Source organism: Podarcis cretensis (assembly GCF_951804945.1).
Source record: "Podarcis cretensis genome assembly, chromosome: Z".
Taxonomy (NCBI): domain Eukaryota; kingdom Metazoa; phylum Chordata; class Lepidosauria; order Squamata; family Lacertidae; genus Podarcis; species Podarcis cretensis.
In genome coordinates, this window is record NC_137184.1 from 34,653,230 (window position 1) to 34,679,255 (window position 26,026).

A 26,026-nucleotide genomic window follows, 5' to 3' on the forward strand; every position below is an offset into this window, starting at 1 on the left:
CCCCAATTGCTGGGACTTCAAAGTGAGACATGGGGCTTTTAAACTGTGCTTTGTAAACACCCTCCCAAGGAGATGTTTACAAACCCTCCCAAGGAGATGTTTACAAAGAGCTTTCAAACTTCACTGCAGGTTGGATTGGGGGAACTGGATGCTCATCAGCAAACCAACCGTGCCTGAATGGAGCTGGGGGAGGCACTCCTCCCCCGCTGCAGGCTGGGTGAAAGATCTTCCCAATCCACTGGACAAAGATTCTCCCCACCCCTTGCCAGGTGAGTTTCATGGCTAGGGAGGGACAAGCACTTTGGCCAGCAGGTTGCTAAACTGCTGGGTCAAGGTCTCCTCAGCCATCCATTAAGGAGGTGAAGGTAGCATAGCAGGGAGACTTATGTGGAAATACAGAGAAGTGAACATGATTGGGGGGAAAGAGAAACAAAGACCACCACCACTCCCCCTCTGCACCATACATTTAAAGTGCTATATAGTGGTACCTCGGGTTACATACTCTTCAGGTTACAGACTCCGCTAACCCAGAAATATTACCTCGGGTTAAGAACTTTGCTTCAGGATGAGAACAGAAATTGTGCTCCGGCGGCGCAGCAGCAGCGGGAGGCCCCATTAACTAAAGTGGTGCTTCAGGTTAAAAACAGTTTCAGGTAAGAACGGACCTCCGGAACGAATTAAGTACTTAACCCGAGGTATCACTGTAATATGGATAAAGACAGCCCTGCCACAGAGCTATTATCAGGCTTTCAGGCTAAGTACAGGGATTCCCACGAAGAATCCTGAGAGCTATAGTTTGTTAAGTATTCTTAAAGGTAAAGGGACCCCTGACCATTAAGTCCATTTACGGACAACTCTGGGGTTGCAGTGCTAATCTAGCTTTACTGGCCAAGGGAGCTGGCGTTTGTCCACAGGCAGTTTCCATGTCATATGGCCAGCATGACTAAGCCGCTTCTGGCGAACCAGAGCAGTGCACGGAAATGCCGTTTACCTTCCTGCTGTTTATCTACTTGCACTTTGACATGCTTTCGAACTGCTAGGTCGGCAAGAGCTGGGACCAAACAATGGGAACTCACCCCGTCATTGCGGGGATTTAAACCACCGACCTTCTGATTGGCAAGCCCTAGGCTCTGTGGTTTAGACCACAGTGCCACGTAAGGACTCTTAGGAGGCCCCTATTCCTCACATAGAAGGACAATTCTCAGAGTTTCCTGTGAAGAGAGATTGATTGCGCTGTGAGGGGAATAGGGGGTCTCCTGACAGTTCCTAGAACCCTTAACAAACCACAACCCCCTGGAACCTTTGGGGAAAGCCCTGGCTAATACGATGCTGTTTTAAGTGTATAGTGCAGATGGGGCCTTAATCTTTGTTCAACACCTATGCAATGTTAAGTGCTTTTTGTGGGATGTAATCCACTGGGAACAGTCAAATACAACATTTCTTTTTTGCTAGAGTGGGATGCAAGGGAATGTTTAGTTCAGCCAGTTGAAACTTCCTGTTCCTCCTGGCCTGGACCATCCTCCCTTGCTTATGAACAAGACTGTGGTGTCTGTATTCTTTTAGGCGGGATTTAAAAGGGGATCTTACCAGGAACATACAATTCAGTCTGAGGGAGACTGAACTGCATAATAGTAAGAGATTCTAATGAGCCTGCAACAAGTTTTCTGCTGTATGAAGGGGAATGCACTCTGCTAAGTAAAGGAACTTGCTAGTGCAAGTTAGGAAGGATATTAATAAACAATATATCCTCTCCTGCCACCCTGAACAGTCCCACACTTTTATAAATAAATAAGAACATTCCTCAGAACCACAAAATAGCAACTGCTCAGTTAAGCATTCGAATCCCCACTCAGTCATGAATCTCACCCTCCACAAAAATTTATAATTTGGAAAACAATTGGATTACATGATATGTCAGTGGCGTAGCGTGGGTTATCAGCACCTGGGGCAAGGCAAGTAATTTGCGCCCCCTAACCCATGGATTTGCGCCCCCTAACCCGTGGATTTGCGCCCCCTAACCCGTGGATTTCCCTAACCCCCAAATGTTGCGCCCGGTGCGGCCGGCCCCCCCTGCACCCCCCACGCTATGCCACTGTGATATGTATTGATATAATTTGGAATAATTGGTTTGATGTGTTTAATTTGGCAATATGAAACTTAATAAAAATTATTTTTTTAAAAAAAGTCATGAATCTCACTGGGTAACCTTGAGCCAGTCAAGTCACTCTCAGCATAACCTGCCTCACAGGGTTTCTGCGGGCATAAAAGGAGGAGGAGAGAATGGTTTGTAATGGTGAGCACCTTGGAGGAAAAAGGTAGTGTATAAAAGTAGTAAATGAAATAAAAAATATATAAAAATATGACTTGTTATGACATTTGTCATCTACATATTGACAGTCAGTGCACTAGCATTTGTATAACAGGAAAGGGGTCGGAGAGCAGCATATGTAGCATTTGCAAAGTTCAAAAGAAAGAAATACCTTTCTGTATGCATTTGCAAAGTTAGCTTTGTGAGTTAACTGTGATCCAGATCAGTGATATGAAGGCTTTGAAAGATTTAAAAGAGAAAGATGTATCATACCAATATAACCACTTTCTCTCTGCACAACAGAACACAATTATGAAATAGCAATGAGCAAGTGATGGAAAGATAAGTAGCAATTAGGTTTCCCTTGCTTGTGACTCTGAAACCTTATGTTCCTCACTTCCTGGAACCAATAGGTATAGCAGGACTTCTTTCTCTAATTGGATTCTCCCCTCTCCCCCAATGAGCCTTTAAACTCTTGCTGACAATAAACCTCTACTGTCTGCCTATATGGTGTGATCATCAGACTTTTGAGTGGCAGAGGTGGGGTAGGATAGGGAGAAAATAAAAAACAAATAAAAATAAAATAAAATAAATAAAAAATAAAAATAAAAAATCCTATTAAAAAATTACTCTCTCAGATGCAATAAAGGAACAGTGCAGTCCATCAACGCATAACGGAGACACTTTGCAATTTCTCTGTCGTAATCTAACCAATAGGAGGAAAATATATTGAAGTGCACTGTGTAGTATTGGGAGGGAAATGGAAAGCAAACAACAAATTAGAAAGACATAGCTTTGGAGTGGAAGTTACTTTCGGTCAAAGGGAATAAGGATGTAAAAATGAAGCAGGTTTTAAAATATGCTTGCTGTTTTAATAGATCAAACTGAATACTAAAGGAGAAACAGTGCCAAACAAAAGGGAAAGCAAATTTATACAAAGGATAGGAAGGAACGGTAAGAAATTAGATTCAGCTATGGTGTTGGTTCCATGTAGTATCAGGGTGAGTTTACCCATTCAGCATATAGCTACATTTCTGCAGCCAATTTACCTGGCTTTCTGGGGGACACCTGTGGCTTTTGTTTATAAATATAGGAGTATTCACATTCAATGAGTGTTCTATGTACACAGTAGCTGACTTGTATAAGTCAACAAGTGTACACTCACAAACACACAAACAATTGTTTCACAAAGCTCATGTGCATGTGTAGGGATGGCAAGTGCCTATGTTCAATGTAATGTGTGCACAAGCTAGGAATAGGGGATAAATATGGTTCCCTTTGCATTTAAAGGCGAATCTACTAAATTTGCACTTTCCAAAGATATGCATGAACTGAGAAAGTCATCCTTCAGAATCTGCACTTCTTCAAATCCTCCAGCCAAGCAATGGATACAAAAATGCATTTACTGGGGGATGTGTGCAAAATATGCATTTATTTGTGAAAGCAGCAGACAAAAATATTCTGCAAAAATGTGTATATTGGGGAAAATTGCATATACACATGTATACATATGAAGTATTGATAATATTAAATGGTAAATATGAACTGCTAGCAGGAGAAAGGGGTTAAGCTTTGTTTCAAAACTTCCTCATATCCTTGTTTTAAAAAACACATATTTCTCCCTTATTTTATAGCTCAGATGTTTTTTCCCCCCTAATGCGCATTCTTGGGATGATGGAAGAAATGTATTGGGCTTTTGTTTTTGATAGTGAATTCTCATTGTTTGGGATTATATGGCTCCCCTTAATTTTACACCTGGGTAGAGAGCAGTTCAAGGAGGTCAACTAAATGATTGGTTCAACACTCAGATATATAGGCCGTAACTCTGCTTGCTCCTAGACACAATTTTTGTAAACTTAGGTCATCTAAAAAAGCCACAACAACCCAAAGATGATAATAACCCCAACACAAACAGCAATGCCATCAGACATCTTGCAACCAGAATGTTATGCTAGGCTAAGCAGATAATTCAGGTGCTAGCTCTTGGAATCTATTTCAATAAAACAACTTTTAAGTTTCATTTAGAGTTGATTTTGCTTGTGCTGGAGTCTGTTCTAAATTGTTTTTAGATCTAGCCAATATAAATTGCCCTAGACTTACAACAGATATAATAATCTCTTTCTTAACTTTGGTTAATTGATTTCAGTTTCCCCTTCCCCACCCATCACTGTTGCTCCTACGACAAATAAGTAAAGAAATCATGCGACTTTTTAATGTGATCTTTTTGTTTCCTCAGCTTCCTGTCGCATGATTTCTCTTCTTCCTGTGACCAGTCCTTTGTGTATCTGGCATTCATGCATACGTATTTTTTGAAAGCTTATGTTTGGTTATCTCCCCCCCCCCCCTGAATAATTCATTCCATGTTCAAGCAAATGGTGTGACTTTCATTGGCTAGTATCAAACTCTCTCAAGTGTTCTGGTCTGCAGAAATATTTGTTCTAGAGATGGGCAAATGTCAATTTTGGATCCTATTGGGTTCACTTCTTTGCAGTCTTAAATACAGTTCTCCACATTTTCACATCAGCTTGTGATTTACTTGTTTTTTAAAAGGTCCTCATGAAAATTCATATATAGAAGCATTTCATAAAGGTGATACAAAGCAGAGTTACTTTCCATATAATAGATATGGGATAACTTTGGGGGGGTGTCTCCCACTTCTTTATTTTTTTATATATATTCCAGATTCTTTATAACCATTAAAATCTGATTGGTAATCCTTCCACCATTATAACACATGTAGCAGCCATTAGATCTGTGGATTATGTTTAGTTATTATGAACAGGATTTATATGTATCGCCTTTCATTTTGAGAATACCAAGGCAGTTAACAAACACATAAAAGCCAAAAGCAAAATAAAGTGAGTTTACCAGTGCATGTATCACAGTGGCCAAGTTATTTATTTCCAGGATAAGATGTAGTTGCTGCACCAGCTGAAGCTGGTGTTAGCTGTGATTCGCTACAGAAACCACCTAGGCCTCTATGGACAAAGATGGTTCCAAGAGCACCCATAAATGGAGTACCTGTTCCTTCAAAGGGAATGCAACCCTGTCTAGAACGGGCAAATTTTCCAAAGGTCAAACAAGGAAACCACTCATCTGCAGTGTCTCTGTCTTAGCAGGATCCAGCTTCTATTGACCTCCATCCACGCCACCACTGCATCCAGGCACTGGTTCAGCTTATGCATGACCTCTCTTGATTAGTAGTGAAAGAGAGTTAGGCAACATCAGAATACAGTCATACCTTCGGTTGAATGTGCTTCAGGTTGAGTGTGTTTGGGTTGCGCTCTGCGGCAACCTGGAAGTAACGGAGCGCGTTATTTCCAGGGTTCGCCGCTCGCGCATGCGCAGATGCTCAAAATGATGTCACACGCATACGCATAAGTGGCAAAACGCGACCCGCGCACACGCAGATGCACCATCGCATCTTACGTTCCATTCAGGATGCGAACGGGCCCCTGGAACGGATCCCGTTCGCATCCCAAGGTACCACTGTACTGCTAATCCAGTGGCCCAAAGCTCCTGAAGATTGCTCCCAGTGACTTCATATAGATGTTATAAGGTAAAGGGTAAAGGACCCCTGAATGGTTACGTCCAGTCAGAGGCAACTATGGGGTGCAGCGCTCATCTCGCTTCAGGCTGAGAGAGCTGGCGTTTGTCTACAGATAGTTTTCCGGGTCATGTGGCCAGCATAACTAAACCGCTTCTGGCACAACGGGACACCGTGACAAAAGCCAGAGCACAAGGAAATGCTGTTTACCTTCCTGTCACAGCAGTACCTATTTATCTACTTGCACTGCTGTGCTTTCGAACTGCTAGGTTGTCCCAGGAGTTGGGACAGAGCAATGGGAGCTCACTCCATCACAGGAATTTGAACCAATCTTCCAGTCAGCAAGCCCAAGAGGCTTGGTGGTTTAGACCCCAGCGCCACCAGCGTCCCAGATGTTATATAGCACTGGAGACAAAATAGTGGCATGCTGCAGCTAGTATGCCAGGTTTTAGACACAGAATCCCCTGATGCTATTCTCTGAGATCAGCTGTTGTAGATGTGACCATTGCTTTAACGCAAAGGATCTCTAGCCAGAGAATATGGGTAACATGGTGTGATGGTTCTAGGGGTTGCTCGTGCGTAAACCGGCGCCACACCTGGCTGGGTTGCCTGAGTGAACCTTTTCTGTCTGGACAGCCACTCACCACTCGTCATGGGACCGCCTCGCCGATTCCCCCTTCTGCCCCCCTTCTCCACTGGTGCTACGCTGATTTCCTTCCCCAGAAAATGGGCAGCTTCTCCTCATCCCGGGACGCTCTCCGGAATCCCTCTGGAGCCCTCTCTCTCCCTCTGGCTCCGATGGCAGTTCCCTGACACATGGCTAGTGTCTGGTAGGTGAGTTTCACTGTAGCTTTGGCAAGATCTGTTAATACTGGCTAGCCACCTGTTTTAATCAATAAATAATTGTTCACCATATCTCATCTGTATGCACTGAATACTGACCACACAGGCAGGAGCTGAACCAGTGTTAAACAGCACCTCCTACTCCCAACCCTTGGCTATCTGTGTCCTGAGTTTCAAGTGGTAAGTTTCCTTAGATGTTTTTTTCATATTTCCTCAATGAGAAGCATCAATACTGAATGGCGAGCTTTCCCAGAAGTCATTCCCCCCCAAACAACCTTCTTCTCCAACATTACATAAAATGGTGTTTGGTACATTACAACTTGGGGCAGGGGCAAGGACATGGAGGGATACTGTAGCTCAATGGTTGAGCAACATTTTGCATGGAGAAGGTCCCAGCTTCAGTCCCTAGTATCCTGAGATTAAAGTACAGGCAGCACAAGATGCACTCATTATGAGACCCTGGAAAACTGCTGCTAATCAGTACTGAGCTGGATGAACAAATATGACCAGGCACATTGCAGGTTCCTATGTACACAGGATTGGGATGCCCTCCCGTGATGTTTCAGGTCCTCTGTAAAACAAATGTTCAGCTTTTAATTTACAAAGTACGTCTCTCACATTTTCTTTTTCTTTTTTAAGGATGCCATTCTCATGGAGATAGAAGGGGGGAAAGCAGGCAGGCGGTATTCTACAGTATTGCTCACCAAAGGAAGTAATGCAATTAATGTTTAATGTGTTAGAACATTTGTACAGTGGTGCCTCGCAAGACGAAAAGAATCCGTTCCGCGAGTCTCTTCGTCTAGCGGTTTTTTCGTCTTGCGAAGCAACCCTATTAGCGGCTTAGCGGATTAGCGCTATTAGCGGCTAAGCAGCTATTAGCGGCTTAGCGGCTTAGAAAAGGGGGGGGGAGCGGGGGAAAATCACAAGACGTTTTCGTCTTGCGAAGCAAGCCCATAGGGAAATTCGTCTTGCGAAGCGCCTCAAAAACGGAAAACCCTTTTGTCTAGCGGGTTTTTCGTCTTGCGAGGCATTCGTCTTGCGGGGCACCACTGTATTTATGTTTTAGGAACATTAGGAAGTTAGCTTGTACTGAGACAGACGATTGGTCTATCTACTTCAGTTTTGCTTGCACTGACTAGCAGAGGTTTTCCAGGGTTTCAGGCAGGGGACATTCCTAGCCATAGCTGGAGATTGAACCTGTAATCTTTTGCCTGCAAGGCAAATACTCTACCACTGAACTACCACCATTTCCCAAATGCTATTCTCATTCCCTGTCCCCTGGCTGCACTTATCATAAAATGTTGGCTTTTGACCTAGTTCAAGGATACATATATTGCATTTGGGTGGTTTTTGGCTAGCACTGTGGAATCTAGTGAGTGCCACACATGAATTAAATTGGCATTCTAGAACACATCCCTGAACCATTTGAAAGAAACAGGAGTTACATGAGAGAGGCACAAAGAATCCTGAGCAGACAAGTTAATATGGAAGTGGGGCCCCTAAAAAGTTGAAAATATGAAAGCCACTGAAGCTAATGATTGACCTTGTGGATACTGATTTCATTGCAAGCAAGCTCAGGTCCCAAGTAGTAATATTTTCTTTGCCAATACCGCTAAGAAAACAAGTACAGCATATGACTACAAAAAAATAAAATAAAAGATGGGAACAAGGGCTGAAACTAGATGGTTTTTAATGTAACATATTCATCTCATCCATAAAAAAGAGATTTGCTGATAGATGTCATCATCCTGACAGCATTTCTGCAAAATCCACCACAACTCATTCAACAATTGATTAATTGATTATAATATATATTTTCTCCTCCCCAGGAGTAAATATATTGGACAATGTATTCACTGCATTTGATGTGACAAAGCTCAAAGATGTATATACGTATTATCAATAACCTGTATATTTATTTATGAAAATAATGTGGAAAACAGCCGCATCTATTTTGATATACGGTTCTTGCTGATAGGAGGGAAATGACAAATGTACTTTTCAGTGCTTTACCCAATGATATCCCATTTCAATAAATGTTTCATGTGGATACAGAATGCAGCTGGAATTCTAAAACGTTGGATGAATACCCCCCCCCCCTTTTTGCAGTTGTAAGTGCTATGAATGTTACTTTGCAAAGAACTTTACAGTATCTACCAAACCTGCACAGGAACTTCCAGTTCTGGCAAATGGGATGGCCAAGTTCCTTAGAGTGGTGTGCTGTATACATCCCCCAAAATCAGCACGGAGAATAAATTAGCATGGTATCTGTTAGGGTAGCAAGGGGTTGCTCGAGAGCAAGTAGGCAAATGTCTCCCTGCTCGGCTGTGAAGCCTTGCTTTTGATGCCAAAATAAACTTTCTCTGTACAGAGCGCCACTCTCCCGTGGCTGGCTCATTCACTGGCAGAATCTGTGAGTGGGCAGTCCTTAAACCTTCCCCAGCAGAGTAGTTTCTTGACGCCCAATCTGCGCCTCCCCTCTTGGCGCAGAAGCCTACTGTGCAGGGAGGGTGTGGGTAACGGAGGACCTCTCTCCTCCCCGCTTTGCCCAGGCAAGGTGTCCTGGCACCGCCTCGCCTCCTCCGAGCCTTGAAGCTCCTCTCCACTGGAGGCGTGGTTAGTCTCCTCCGCTGAGGAGGTGCTGCTTCCCACAATCTTTGGGGGCTCTCTGTAATCCATCCGGCTTTTCCCCTTTCGCCCCTGAGCCAATGGCAGTTCCCTGACAGTATCCTATTTTTCAGATAGTGGTCCTTTGTTTGAAGCATTGTCCAGTTGGAGTCCAGTTTAAAGATCAAGACCATAAGATGGGAGAACAACAGGGGCCTTGTAGTTGTCTGTTAACAGTTAGCACCTGAGGAGCAGATGTAGCAGGACCACAAGTCACCAGGTCACAGTCTTCCTCACCATAGTGAGATGCATTGTATTTCTTTTTCTTCTTTTTTAAAAAAGTAGATATTTCTAAATTTGCATCTGTACGTATAAGTTAGCATACACATATTGTATGCAAATCCAAATTGCTGTATGATATTTTAGATTGTAAAATGCTATTTTTATCTATTGATTTGTTTTACCTTGTGGGCTTATAGCCGAATAAAGTATTATCTATCTATCTATCTTCTTTTCAGGTGATGCACTTTCTTGGTTTTAGCAATGCCTAAGTAGCCACCCTAATAGGGTTTGCCCTGACATTTCTCCTTGTATATTTGGACACTGCTGAGGGAGCTGAATTTAGCAGATGAAGTCCAGAGAGAAAAGAAACTGATAAAACTTTACTGAGATGAACTAAACAAAAACAGTGTATATGAGGAGAAATAAACAGGGATTTTGAGTTATTTACAGGCCTCCATAGGGGGGAAAAGTCCTTCAAAACCACTTATCTCTACAGCTGGCAAATCTCACCAGTATTTCTTAGTCCCAGCTGACTAGAAGCTCCATCCAATCCAATCTTCTGTAACCCACAATAATTGCAGAATTAATCCATTAGGTTACCGAGTGAATGTTCCCTGAAGTTCTATTTCCAACAACTGTGATTGGTTCAACCTCCTAACTCAATGAGATCTTCAGAGACAAAGAGTAGGGCCTTATCCTGGCTGCAACCTCAGACTGTGACCAATGGGAATTAACACCCACTAAATGACATCATGAAACCATCATATGGTAACTTTTCGCAGGATCCTTTGTTACTGCATGACCCAGAGCCTAACAAGCAAGAAGATGGTGGGCCAATGTCAAAACCAAGCACCAGACACGTAGTTTGACTTGCCCAAACCTCTACTTCCTCACCTATACTTAGAAAGAGTATTGCATGCCTCCCAACAAGGCCCTGCTGAGTTTCAGGAAGAGGATGGATAGGGGTGGGGTTAAAACTCCACAGTGTCTGTTAGATAGCAGGCTTTGGAGGAAGAAAAGGAGCATTTAGAAGTAATGTGGTGATGTTATTATTTTATTTTATTTTATTATTTATATTCCACCTTTCTCCTAGAACCAGGACTTAAGGCAGCTCAAACACAAAAAAATGAAATAAACATGAATAAAACACAGAAAACTAAAAGCATATAAAGAAAATAATTAAAACATAATTAAGCTATAATAGAATTAAGGTAAAGGTAAAGGTACCCCTGCCCGTACGGGCCAGTCTTGACAGACTCTGGGGTTGTGCGCCCATCTCACTTAAGAGGCCAGGGGCCAGCGCTGTCCGGAGACACTTCCGGGTCATGTGGCCAGCGTGACATCGCTGCTCTGGCCAGAGCCAGAGCCAGAGCCGCACACGGAAACGCCGTTTACCTTCCCGCTGGTAAGCGGTCCCTATTTATCTACTTGCACCCGGAGGTGCTTTCAAACTGCTAGGTTGGCAGGCGCTGGGACCGAGCAGCGGGAGCGCACCCCGCCGCAGGGATTCGAACCGCCGACCTTTCGATTGGCAAGCCCTAGGCGCTGAGGCTTTAACCCACAGCGCCACCTGCGTCCCCTATATAATAGAATTAAAATGATATAAAAACAAATATATTAAAATGCAGGTGGTAAAAATGGCTATTTAAAAGCCATTTCCTTAAAAGCAGTCAGGAGTAAAACTAACGGCACCTTGCCGCAAAAAAGTCCAGTGATACATAACCCTGCAAAGATGGAAAGGAAGATGAGATGAGACTAGACTAGAAGGAAATGATGGAAGCAATCAGCAAGAGGTTGTTGGGAAAGATACAGAGGGAGATGCAAGCTTTGAGAGTAGATCTGAGATGCCATTCTCCTTCTTCACAACACCACATAGTGGAAAGGACCACTAGTCCCAGGATAAATTTGATGAGCATGGCATACATGTCTGTTGAAAATCTGGTAGAGGGATATTTGTCGCAAGAAGGTGAGTAGTAGAGAAGTATAACTTTGACATGAATGTTCATGTGATGGGGAAGTTCAAATGAGAAGAATGAAGAGTGCATGGCATGCTTGCCCATCTGTGCTCATTCAATATGTTACATGCACAACATTTTGGTGATAATAGTATAGGAATGCTATGGCTTAGTGTCCAACATGCAACCAAGCAGCAGATTTGCATTTGTTCACTGCCAACATAAGCCTAAGCAGAACATATTTACTTTTTAAATTCAATGTCTTCCAAACAGGACTGCAGAGGCAACTTGTAAAGGACAAGATAATGCTTGATTTACTCAGGCAAGAAGTTCCACGATAATCAATGAGACTAGTACCTTGATTAAAGTGAAAAGGACTGAGCAGTCAGTGTGGAAGAGTATCATAGTTTTATTGAGTTTGAAACTAATACTGAAGAGAAGGAATGAAGAAACACAGTCTGATGAATGTGGTAACCACTGAGCTATATGCTCAATGACAGCTGTGGGAAGAAAATATATAGAAAATTCTGTATCTGGAACAAGAATACAACACATTAAGCAAATATTGACTTTTGTGAAAGCCAGCATCACCATGCATTGAACTGCGAGGTTGATATTGATTGAGGCCAAGACCAATCCTTACCTGAAGGGACAATGCATCTTAAGTTGACCAAAACCAAAAGTCGATCAATGCATTTATATAAACATTTTATTACAAAAATTAATTGTGACATGGGTTTCTAGAGACTCTTGTTTTCTACTGAACATTTCATTGGTTTTAAATTCCATTAAGAGAAAGTTGAGAGAGAATTTGATTTGGATTGTGGAAGTTTCTGCACAGCAGAGTAATAGCAAACTCAAAAAGAATGAGCTTCCTAAAACACAGGAATAGCCAACATGGTACCCAAGGAAGTTGCTAGACTCCAGATCTCATCCTCCCAGATGACTGGCCATGCTGGCAAGAGATGATGGGAGTTGGAGCAACAGTTGGACAGCTAGGAGTTCCCCACCTGATTCCCATCAGCCTTAGCCTGTGTTGACAATAGTAATAGATTATGGGAGTTGGTGTCCAGCAAAATCTGGAAGTTGCCCATACCTGGGGTAAACGTTTAGCATTAGAAACATTGGGGCTGGTGCAAGTCTTGCTGTAGCTCAGTACTAGAGCACATATTCTGCATGCAAAAGGCCATGGGTTCCATAGTTATACAACAGGGTTCAGCAACTTTTTTCAGCCATGGGACAGTCCACCATCCCTCAGATCATGTGGTGGGTTGGCCTATATTTTGGAAAAATAAAATGAACGAATTCCTGTGCCCAGCAAATAACCCAAAGATGCATTTTAAATAAAAGGACACATTTTATTCATGTAAAAACATGCTGATTCCTGGACCTTCTGTGGGCTGGATTGAGAAGGCGATTGGGCCACATCCAGCCCCTGGGCCTTAGGTTGCCTACCCCTGTTATACAAGGACTGGGAACCTACGGTCCTTCAGATGTTGCTGGTTGATGCTCCCATATTCCTGACCACTGGCCATACAAAACGTCTGGAGGGTACCATATTGGCTGCTACAGGATTAGAGTGTGCATACCTATTTCTACATGCACACTGTAAATTTGAATGCTTGAAGGTTGGCGTGCAATCACTCCATCACCTTCCTACATTGTTTGATCCAACCAAGGGTGGATATGCATGCCTAGAATATGGAGTTTTCATAACTCGAACCATCTTTATTTACTTTTAAGGACCTGAACATGCTCCAGAGTAAGACATTACAGGAACAATTTTGAGTTTTCTCTTGTGTGTTGTACTCTTGGATATTATTTCTAAGACAAAGAAGCTATCAGCCATGGATTCCCTGATAGCACATAGAATAATATAATTGAGATATTGTAATAGAAAGCCATCTCTAGAAATATGTTATCTAAATGTTTACACTTCCATGTTATAATTAAACCCTGGGAATAAGAAAATCAGAATATGCAGAAATAAGCACATGTGTCAAACCCATAGGTTTATTGTGCAAAGTAGCACCTCTGCCACCCCCTCTTGAATAGCTGGCTTACTGATTACAAAATTAACCCTTAACTTACAACCCAAATTATTCCTCCTATTGTATTTCTGAGGAAAATGTGTTGACTCCAAGTTTTGGAGGGCCCTTGGGCAGGGCACCTTCCATGAACCATGCCTCCACTACATCTTCACTCCCCATAAGTTGCTCTTCCTCAATATTGCTAACACCAGCTTCCTTGTTAGGCAGAGAATCATTGAGCAAGGAGGTGTATGGGATGTTAGGGAAGGGGTAGTACCTTTGGTGGGGGACATGTCATGCTCCTTCTGGTACAGTTTGTCCACTTTTGGTCCCCATTCTGTACCCAGCTCTCATCTGTGACTCCTAAAAGCAGTCTACATGCAACAGCAGCCCCACCCCACGAAGTGGCTTTGATTGTCCAATTAATCCAGATGAGGGTAGCCAACAAGGTGATTTAGGGACTTCCCCTCCATGCAAAGATAGACTTTGGCAGATTCAGCAGATGAGACCAATAGTGGGTCTAATCGTCAAAAAGGCAGTTTCTGCACTTCTTATAGAGGGAAGTGAGGGGCAGATGGGGCTTATCAACCTGGGAATGTAGCACATCTAGGAGAAGGAAAACTTTGATCCTAAACCTTTGCTGTCCTCATCAGGAGAAGAAAAGGCTAAGGAGTGAACCCTACACAAATCCAGAGTGGAGTCCCTAATATGGTTGGATAGTCCCTTGTACACCTCCTTCCAGCCTCTCCTGCAGCTAATTTGGTGCCAAATGTTTTCCTTTGGACCACATCAGTGAGGCTGAGAGGAATGTCTTGTCTGGGCAACCCAGGATCTCCATACACACTGCCAAGGTTTGCACCCCAGAAAGGTCACTTCAGTGTTGCTAAAGAAGCAGTTTGACTTCACCCCCGGAGGCACATTCCATTATCTCTCAAGACAGATGGATGCCAACAACACTGAGCAAGCAAGCAGTGGCATCTGCTGTTCCTCCTTCTCACTACTACTATTGTCTGCGTCAGAGGAAGAGGCAGTGAACAAGCAAGTTGCAACAATGAAGAGGAGGAGCAGGTCCTGGGTACTCTTGGCAGTGAGTCCCGTGAAGAGATGTGGAACCTCAGCAGATGCCCTGCCCTGCCCTGTCCAGCTTTGATGCTGGTACAAAACATCTAGAGGGTCCCTAGTTGGGAAATCTTGTTCCCGTCTGTCGTTTGTCAGTGTGTGAATTTATCCATTTTAAATCAATATTTCATTTATGCTGGTTGTGTGCTGACCTGACTGGTTTGCTCAAGGCCAGCCTAAAAATCTTAAAATAGATTTATCTACCATATTTTTCGCCCTATAGGACGCACTTTTTCCCCTCCAAAAATGAAGGGGAAATGTGTGTGCGTCCTATGGGGCGAATGCAGGCTTTCGCTGAAGCCTGGAGCGAGAGGGGTCGGTGCGCACCGACCCCTCTCACTCTCCAGGCTTCAGGAGAGCCCCACCACCAGCCCCACAAACTTGGGGGACAGCAAGAAGCGCAGCACGCCTTTCCCGCTGTCCCCCGACTTGGTTAGAAGCCTGGCGGGGGGGGGGAGAAGCCTGCTCCTCGCCGTCGCCAGCCCCACATACATGGGGGACAGCGGGAGAGGTGCAGCGCGCCTTTCCCGCTGTCCTCCGACTTGGTTAGAAGGCTGGCGGAGGGCTTCCCCCTCCTCTAGCCCCGCAAGCTCCCAGAGCGATGCCGAAGCTGCACGCAGCTTCAGCATCGCTCTGGGTCCCGTTCTGGGGGCTGGGGGAGGGGGAAGCTCGGGCTTCCCCCGCCCCAGCCCCGCGCCTGGGGGGAAATAATTTTTTTCCCTTTATTCCCCCCCCCCCCAAAAAAAAATCTAGGTGCGTCCTATGGGCCGGTGCGTCCTATAGGGCGAAAAATACTGTAATCCCTTTTGCCCTGGAGCCATAAGTTAATGGCTGTTAGCACATCTTCTGGTCTTTAGTTATGTTTTAGATGATGATCACCAGCTTTGTTTGGGAGGCGAACATGTGCTTAGAGAGTGACAACTATGTTTTTGATGGTAGGAGAAGAGGTGTGCACATAGAAAGGCAAAACAACAACAACAGCAACTCCCTCTTTAATAGCCTGCAAACACACCCATTCTAGATGCAGGCAGTAATCCAAAGAACCCCAGAAGCATCCATAACCGTCAGTATGAATCTTATTCACCTATATTAAAAAGCATTTTAATGTGGATTTGCTGCTTATAGAAAGTTGACAGATTGACAGATCTGGACTGCAGCATTTCCTGTTTATCCCCCAGAATAGATAAATCAGCAGGGCTCAGCATTTCCCTACCAATATGCTTACGTCTGTTGTGGAAGAGGTCATGCCTAGAGAAGGGGTATCTGGGGCTAAAGGATGTCATTTCACATATATCTCCAAAACAGTTCTAGGTGAAGTTGGCAACTATTCTTCAAATAGTCATTTTAATGTATTTGCTTAGTTAACAGTTTCAAAGGATAGCCCAGCCCACACAAAGATATAGATATGGATATATTCAGGTGTCAAAGACTAGGGTAAAGAGGGGCATCTTTAGGATAGGATGAAAACAAGATAATGAGGGTGCTAAATGACCTAGATGGAGAGGGAATTTCACTGTTTAGGAGCCGCAGCCACTCGATAACTTCTCAGAGTGATGAAACTACCAAGAGGGTCCCCTCTGGTGATCTTCACACTAGAGAGGGTCTGCAAAGGAAGCTTCCTTGTCAGGCTGGGGTTATATCTGGGTTTCACAGAAACTTTTAGTTGGTCACTGTTAGCTGCAGAGTTCAAGAATGCATCCTGAAACGCTTGTTCCCCCTTTGTCAATCTGGCCCTGACTAGACTGCTTGGCAAGAAGACACAACCCTTTCACCACAATGCGGCTCGAGGAGTTTTAAAGGTCCTTCGCCATCCAGTTTTGCCTTCTGCTCTTTTTCTTAATTAGCTGGATTCGCCTGCTATGCAAATAATACATCAAGTTTTGGGTAATGATATACTTGTAAGAGAATAACAGCTCTTCTGGGATCAAAAGGCAAAGGTGCACTATAGGAAAGAAAGCCCTTCCATTGTCTCAAGGCAGTGCCTGTCAATCTGATTTAATGATTGTAAAGATCTTTCGTCTGACTCAGAGGTCCAGAGGTCCATTCTGAAATGAGAGACTACTGATGGGGGAACAGAGCATATTTGATCCCAGGGGCCTTTTTACTACACAAATCTAATGCCTCTTATTTAGAAAATTTAATGCTGCTTCCAGGCCCTCAGGTTCCCTCAGAGAAACAGAACTTTGACTCACAGTGAACTAAGTTAAAGTGATGTTAAAACCCCCACAGACACTTCACAGAGATGCAATGTACAGACTGGAACTCATAAAGAACAAAGTGAAGATTGGTATGAGGTAGGGGGTGGACTGGAAGTTTATCTGAATATTTTTATCATTGCCTTCCAGTGCCTAGCTCTGCACTAGCCAAGATGGAGCTCTCATGTTCCACAGATTATTATAATATTGTTATAGGGGGTTTTTTTGGGGGGACCACCCTCCCAAACCCTAGAACTTAATAAATGGATTTTGATTATTTGGGATATGAGGGGAAAATACAAGCTGCAGAGAAATTCCTGGGATACCAATGCAAATCGACCTGGCGGAGCTTGGGCCATTAAAAACATGACAGGGCCACTGAGGGTCATTGGCAATGCAAGAGAACTGCCCTTCCCACTTGCCCCGAGTGTGGACAGATGGGGATTTGGAAGGTTACCAGGGTAACTGGGTGTGATGTCACAGGGATAGTTGGGGGCCTTTAGCACAGGGTTACAATAGCTGGGAAAAGGCCAGAATGATCTTAGAAGTTGCTGAACTAGTTTCAGTCATTCATAACCCTGGACCATGCTGACTGATGAGAGTTGGTTTCCAACAACATCTGGAGAGCAGCAGATTGGTGAATACAACCCATTTGGTTCTTTAGGAGCACAGGAACATGCCTTTTGGGGATACAGAACAAATAATATTGAGGGTCCCTGGAAACCAAACATATACATGATGTATATATTTTACAACATATTTTATTAGGTTTTTCTCTGGGGTGGGTAGTAGGCAGTATGCCCAGACCCTTCTAACCCCTGAATCCAGCAAGTGTTAAAATATAAGCCAGGCTATCTTCCTGGCGAAGTGATAGCCTAGGTAATGGGCCATTAAGGGAACAAAGGAAGTAGATTTGTGCCACCCTTCAACTGACTGGTAGTTAAAAGAACAAAATGTGATCATTGAAAGGTGTGAGCTAAAAATACACACTGGGAAGCCAGAGAGAGTCAGAACAATGTTTGATTTCTGTTTGAATACAAGGCACCAACTATGGGGAAGCAAGGCACCCTTGGGGTGTTAATTCTGTGAACCCTTCCAGTTTAGGCTCAGGTTGTATGTATGTGTAAACCAAAGAGTATATCATAAAGACACCACAGTCTCCACTCTCCCTCACTCCAAAGCAAACACAAACCCTGGATAAGCTCCTGGAACCCCTGGAATCTCGCACTGCTCAGAGATTGGGGTGATGTCATGCAACAGTATATACATTTTGAATATAACATGGTGCCACTTTTGTGATTTGGATCTTGTTATTGTTCATGCTTCATGTCAAGTCAGACCACTGACCCAGGTAGTTCAGCATTGTCTATAAGAATTTGCAGTGGGTCTCTCCCAGTTTTCACACGAGGGACATACCCAGTCCTTACAGGCAATGCCAAGGAATGAGTCAGGGAGCTTTGGCATGCAAAATGTGTACTCAGCCACTGAGCTACGGCTGTTTGCAGCTGACACCATTTGGTTCCATAGAAATTTTCCTGTGCAATCAAAATTAAGTGATAAAGCTTCCTTCCTCCCCTCCCCTCCCCTCCCCCTCCATCTCAAACTGCATTCAGACTTCTAGTGACACTTTTCACGTCTGAATGCTCCCTAGTGACATCCCTCCCCCCGGCAAAATAAGCCTGTTTTGAGTGGGTGAGCATTCAGATACAAAAACCCCTTCCCTCCACAATTACTACACAAAATATGATGGGGGACCAGAAGTAGTTTGCCCCTCTAACATTTTGTGAAAGCTGCCTGAGCTACTGGTTCATGTGACTACAGGTAGTGGGCTATGAGTTGGCTTAAACTGGGGAGACTTGGAAGGTGGGGCTCATGAATTTCATTAAAGTCCTCCCCTCCGCAATTCCCCCCACAATTTATTCAAGTCTGGCCATCAACATCAACGTCAACATGAAATGCTATACCCCTCTTTTGATATCCAGTGAATTGGTTAAGAAATTGGGACTGAGCCTTCTGCCATGTACCAAAGAAAGAAACTTAGCTGCTCTCAGGCAACAGTGAATGCTGCTCACTACTGCCACCTTTTCCCATCCTTTGGGATTTGGGGCTTTTGCAAAGGCTGCAGCAGCTGCAAACTCTTCCCTCTTCCCTCCTCTACAGTGCTTCATTCTGAGGAATAACCATGCAGTACATTCATGGCATAGGCACTGAATCTAGCAGGCCGAGGCACTGAGGGGCCCTTCCACATATATATATATATATGGCCAGGGGCCCGTATTGTGGGAGCCAAGTGTGGAGTGATGTCAGGATGTCACATCAGGATGTCACATCAGGCCCCCTCAATATGCTTCAGAGAAGGACCTTAAGGTCCACAAATGACACTTTGGAGGTCCCAAGTCGCAAGGTGTTTAAAGGTAAAGGTACCCCTGCCCATACGGGCCAGTCTTGACAGACTCTGGGGTTGTGCACCCATCTCACTTAAGAGGCCAGGGGCCAGCGCTGTCCGGAGACACTTCCGGGTCATGTGGCCAGCGTGACATCGCTGCTCTGGCGAGCCAGAGCCGCACATGGAAATGCCGTTTACCTTCCCGCTGGTAAGCGGTCCCTATTTATCTACTTGCACCCGGAGGTGCTTTCGAACTGCTAGGTTGGCAGGCGCTGGGACCGAGCAGCGGGAGCGCACCCCGCCGCAGGGATTCGAACCGCCAACCTTTCGATCGGCAAGCCCTAGGCACTGAGGCTTTAACCCACAGCGCCACCTGCGTCCCGCACACGCAAGGTGTTTAGATTGATCTAAATTAGGGCCAGGGCCTTTTCAGTACTGGCCACAACTTGGCGGAATGCTCTGTCATAAGAGACTAGGGCTCTGCGGGACTTGACATCTTTCCACAGGGCCTGCAAGACAGAGCTGTTTCGCCTAATCTTTGGTTCGGACTCAGTCTGACCCTTATGTTTCCCTCCCCTTACGGTTTTGATCTATGGGGTACTATTAAAATGAGGCTGCATTTTAAATTGTATTTTAACCTGTATTTTAAATTGGTTTCTCCCCCCCCCCATTATGTTTTTATTGTAATTTTACTGGTGTTAGCTACCCTGAGCCCCACATCAGCAGCAATTTTTTTAGAAGGTTAAAATACATTTGCAGCAACATAGGTGTGCTCTGGGTCTGCCCTGTCCCACAGTGTCATGTCTCGAGGAATGAACTTTCCGAGGAGTGAAGCCTTGCAGTGGTAATGGAGGCACAAATGTGTGGCATGTCTGAGAGGTTGTCTAATGGAAGAGCTGGTCCCGCTTTTGTCCCCTCTCTTGGGGCTTATCCACAGGTTTTAAAGAGCGGGCGGGGGGGGGGGGCGTTGCAGGGAAAGCTCTGGAGCAAAAAGAAGTGTACTTGGATATGGAGCTTAAAAGTGTGGACCACGCTGCAAAAAAGCTGGGGAAAGGTAAGTGTGGATAATTCCTTAGTCTTCATTCATTAATCTGAAGGTTTAAAACTATGCATATGTAGTCCTATATGATATTATGGACCCAGCTTTTTTCTTTTTAAAGGTTCCTACATACACACAGCTTGTATAGATTGGATGAATACATGGAGGATGGGAGAGGAGGAAATTGAGTACCACCCCCTTCACCATAGTACATGCTCATTATCCAGGGATTATGAAGGTCCACATGGAGTTTACGAACAGGTTTATTAGAATTGGATCCAGGGGACTTTATAAACTGGCTTCCCAGTTTTAACTTGCACACCACCACTGAGTTGTGCCCACAGTGAGGAACTAAAAGCAGTTCCTAACATAGCTGGCCATGGGAGTACCCTTGACTCCAATAAGAGATTCCAGGTCAGCCTTGCTTTTTTAAAAAAGAAGAAATGAATTATTCTTAACTATTGGTGCTTGCCATGCCTTTGTCGTGCTCCCCAAACCTAGCTGCCTCCTGTAATTCACCCATAACATGGCAAGAATCAAATCTGATAGTAGTTTCCAAAATTCATTGTTATGGCAGCTGGAAACAGAATCATTTGGGTGTGCATTTTATTAAAGGGGCTAAGCCAGCTGTGACCCTCCCAGGAGAATGTCTCTCTTCCCCTCCAGAGAAGGAGTGACACAGCTGCACAGTTCTTCTAATGCTTCCTCCTAGCAGATGATCCAGAAAGCCCCAGTTCCACAGGGAGGCCCCTTCAGATAAGAGTGTTGACGCTGTAACATTCACCTTTCTGCTGCAATAATGTCATCTCCAATTCTGTATGCCATTTAAGTCCTGGATGGCTGTTGTAACAGGACATGCTCCAGAAAACATCTTTGCTGAGCAACCTACTAATTGTTATCATTGTTGTTTTTGTTTCATGCTCCTCACCATGAGCAGTTGAAAGACCTTTCAAAAGACTGCTTTCTTACAAGTGGCAATAATCTAGTTGTTTTTTAAAAGCTATCTCTAGATCGGCTTTTCATTCTTTTTTGGGAAATTAACTCGCATGCTTTTCTGTACCCTTCTAATTTCTTAATTTAGTAAAAAGAGAGGTTGGCCTACTTGTGCTCCGAGGCCCAAAACCCATCCCCCATGGAAATAAAGACACAGTGGAGACAGAATTTAGTTTAATTGTTAATGGGCAAATTTTGGCCACAACTTTATTAAATACACAAATGTGACTGGTATTGACTTAAGCTTTGATATCAAAACTATAACTGGCTCCTGCCCCACCCTGCAGGAAGCCTGGAAGGATAAACAACCAGCAGGGGGAGCTCCATCAGTGTATATTGACTGGTGCTCACCCCTGGGGTTCCCGGGGGTCCTGGCATGGCCCTAGCCTCTCTCTGGGCTTCGGACGATATCCAGACTCCCGAATTCCTTTAACTGAATACCCTATTAATTGTAGGGGAAGGTGATGGCCGCACCTCCCCTCCCCACATTCCCCTAAACCAATGCCTAACCACCACATGAGCACCTTGCTTGCTGCCAATACCATCAGCCATCCTTTCAAGCCATCCGCATTCTCTGCCAGCCAAATATCAGAGAGATGCACACCATCCTCCCGAAACAAAGTATCCCTGTGATAAGAAATGCCTGGGTGGCGTATCACCCCACCACCCAGCACCAACACTTTTTTGGCCACCGCATGACCCACCAACTTCCTGGTCCTATTTGTGGCAACCAGGGAGCCAACAACGTCGCATGAGTAGCTGCGACCAAATAACAGTCAATTGAGGAAAATTAGCCAACAGATCGTCCATGTCTTTGATTATGCAATGCTTCAGGACCACGCCTTTTAAATAAGGCAGGTCATTCTCCCCCAACTGGATCACCAGAGCAGAAGGCAGTCCCCAAGCCACCGCCTTAGCCTTGACCAAAGGAAGTATCGTATTTTTTGCTCTATAAGACGCACCAGACCATAAGACGCACCTAGTTTGGATGAAGGCTCTCCCTGCCCAGCGGGATGAAGGCTTCCCCTGCCCACAAGAGGATTAGCATGACAAAGCCAGGACAGCAAGAGGGATCATTGTGCAGCGATCCCTCTTGCTGTCCTGGTTTATGGGATAGCTACGTGCAGCCTCTCCCGGGCAGCGGAATGAAGGCTCCCCCTGCCCGGAAGAGGCTGTGCACGGCTAAGCCAGAAGCCAGGATAGCAAGCAGGATTGCTGCGCAGTGATCCCTCTTGCTGTCCTAGCTTATGGGATAGCCGCGTGCAGCCTCTCACAGGCAGCGGGATGAAGGCTCCCCCAAGAGCCACAATCCCTTTAAAGAGCACACGGAGCGTGTGTGCAGCTCTTTAAAGGGAGCGCTGAGCAGAGCCTCCTGCCTGCATTCGCTCCACACTTCCCCTTACTTTTTAGGAGGAGAAAAGTGCATCTTATAGAGTGAAAAATACGGTGATGCGTCCCATCGCATCCCGCGTCTAGAGACCTAGGTAAGGCTGACATTCTCTAGCAAACCCAGCTGGCAACCCAGTCCTGATTCAATGGCCCGCAAACTGCCCCAGTGGACGATGCTGTGACCAATACTCCAAACCTTTAAACCCAAGGTACCTAAGAATAAAGAAAGTAAACGAAAAGGGGGTCAAACAAAAAAAAACTAACAATGTTCCCTGATGTGTCCTCTATAAGCTTCTGATTTCCACCTCCCCAAATTCTTTATTCTATGCACAGACAGTCCCCAATGAACAGCTGTTGTGGCTGCCCCTATTCTAAATGAATGGGCAGCAAACTCTGTTGCAGGTAACCCACAGGCCGCAATGGCATTCCTCAAAACACGTGTAAATTGCTGCCTAGTTAATGTGGAACATCTTGATGAATGAGGAGCAGACCAACACCAGGGGATCTCAATCTCAAAAACCTCCTAACATCCCTCACTGGGCAGGGAGCAGCCTGAAGAGTCACTGGCAGCCTTAACAAGGCACCCTGCCCTAACTTTGTTTTTGACCTAGAAATATTAAGCTGCAGGTCAGTGTCCAACACCGATATGTCACTCAGTAGCAGACCCCTAGTATGCCCTCCCACGGCCACTTCACAAACAACTTTGCCCACCCTCAAAGCACCGAAGAATGCTATGGAGTATGCAGCTGCAAACAAGCGAGCCTCATACTTTGACCAACAACCTCAATTTGGCATGAATCCTGCACAGGATATCATAATTAGCCTTCTGCCGCACTTCCTAATAGGTTGCATTCTGTGCCAACCTTCCAAAGCTTTACGCACAAGAAAGTCTGCACAGGGGTCTAAAGCAAGTAAGACTTTACTAAAAAATGAAATAGCAGCTGCATAGATTTTAATCGTCTTTGGCGTACGTCCCAGCTGATATAGATTTGCTAAATACTGTAAGACGTGGTCAATGGAGGAGGAGCGTTCACAGCCTATAGCCAATGACTTAAAGCGAAAGGTTGTAAAATATGTCCAAGCCTTTCTATAGAATCTAAAAGGGGAAGAGGAAACAGAAGAGAATACTCCCTTAACCACTAAACTTTTCCAAGATTCCAGAGGTGATCCGGAAAAAATTCTGGCAACAGCTGTGCCTCTGGAGCCAACTCCCTGAAACGATCTACCTGAAAACGGGACAATGCATCAGCAATGTCATTAGTAATACCAGGAATGAACTTTGCTGAAAAGGTAATGTTAAACTTCAAACATTGGAGGACAAAGGATCGAAGGATTCCAGAGACCGGGGAGGAATGAGAAGACTGACGGGCCAGGATGTTCACGACAGCCTGGTTATCTGTCCAAAAACAAACGCTGTGGTCTCTAAACTCCTCCGTCAAAATATGCACGGCCACTACAATTGGGAAAAACTCAAGAAAGATGAGGTCCCTCGTGATGGACCTGCCAAGCCACTCCTTCGGCCATGGCTGTGCACACCAATGACCTCTGAAATACAGCCCAAAGCCCAGGGATCTAGCCACATCGGAATGCACCTGAAAGTCTGCATGCAGATTTAGTGTGTTCTGCCAAAGAGAAACACCATTAAATTTGTCCAAAAACAACCACCAAATTTCCAGATCCAACTTCACCCCTTTTGAAAGATGCACACGAGGATGAGGAAATTTTAAACCTGAGGAAAGCCTTGCCAGTCAACCACAGAAAGGACGTCCTGGAGAGACCACCCAGCAAGCAAAGTTTAAGTATCCCAGCAAGGACTGAATTTGCCTCAAAGTTACTTTTTTGAAAGGAATTAACTGACTAATTTAAAAGCATACAATTTTTCTTGGGGCAACCTAGATGTTAGAGCCACTGTATCTAGTTCTATACCCAAATATGTTAACTTTGTAGCCGGGCCCTAAGTTTTTTCGGCCGCGAGCAGAACCCCCAACTCCTCTATAAGGGCCACCAAGGCTTCCAAAAGGTTAAAACAGGAAAGGTCATTTGCAGGTCCGGCCATTAAAAAATCATCCAAATGAGTGCCCCTGTCAGGCCTGTCCTAAAACGCAAGGCCCAATCGATAAAGAAACTAAAAGCCTCAAAAGTGGCACAAGCAACTGAACACCCCATAGGCATAGCCTTATCAACATAAAATTTTTCCCCAAATTGAAAGCCCAACCACCGAAAATCCATAGGATTAATGGGAAGGCCGACCCCACATCACATTTTGCTAAAAGGGCACCAGGCCAAATTTATGAACAAGCTTGACCGCTTGGTCAAAAGACGCATATTTGACAGAGCAAAGCTCTCCAGGAATAGCATCACTGACCAAACTACCCCTCGGATAAGATAGATTATGAATTAAACAAAACTCCCCTGGGGCCTTTCTAGGAACTACCCCTATTGGTGACAAATGCAAATTTTTAATAGGTGGGACGTCAAATGGCATTGCCATGCACCCCAAAGCTATTTGCCTCGCAGTCTTCTTCCTAGCTACCTCAGATCTTTCCCTAATGGATTTTTGAACAGGAAGATTTTGCGAAGAAGGAGAAAATGCAACAGGTATGCAGAAACCAAAGGAAAACCCTTCCCACAAAAATCTAGCCACCTTAACATTAGGATAGAATTGTCGCACTGCCAAATAAATACCCCCAACCTTGCCACACTGCCGATTGGCTAAAGGCCAGTGGAAAGTCCCAAAGGCTTACAATATTATCCTATAACATGTAAGCTAAGAAGCCTTAGGTCGGATGTGGGGGATCTCAGGCCTAGGGTCTTAATGCCTTCAGCCCTCACTTTTTGGCATTTGGCATTCTTCCTAGGCTCATAGCTGTCAACCTTCAGATTTAAAAATAAGGGACCAGCAGCCTCGAAAATAAGGGATCAGCAGCCAAAATAAGGGATTTTCCGAACACAGGTATGTTCAACTTCTGAGCCCCTCCGAGCCAAAGGCAGAAAACCCAGCCAGCAGCCAGACAAAGCTTCAAGCAGCGGTTCTCAAAGAGCAGCAACCCAGCAAAGGGGATGCAGCAAGGAAAAACACCGTCACCTCTCCGCTGGGAAGCACTGAGCAAAGGCGAGTCCCCAGGCAACGTGGCCGATTTGATTGGCACAAGGCATGCAAGCTCCACCCCCCAGTCGTTCTTAGACTCCTTATTGGGTGAGCAACGCAGCCAAGCAACACAATTGGAGCCTCCCTCCTCCCTGGCCGGCAGGGAGGGAGGGAGAGGAGCTGCTTCCTTTGAAACCCGGGAAATTTAAGGGACGTCATCAATAAGGGACAGCAGCGGGACACAG

The 26,026-nt window shown here is 44.8% G+C and overlaps 1 long non-coding RNA gene across 2 annotated transcripts in view; it reads right to left on the minus strand.

Annotated features, from left to right (window-relative positions):
• The window catches only part of LOC307208110, a 56,581-nt gene that overhangs the window by 27,480 nt on the left and 3,075 nt on the right, over nt 1-26,026 (minus strand). The window lies entirely within an intron of this gene.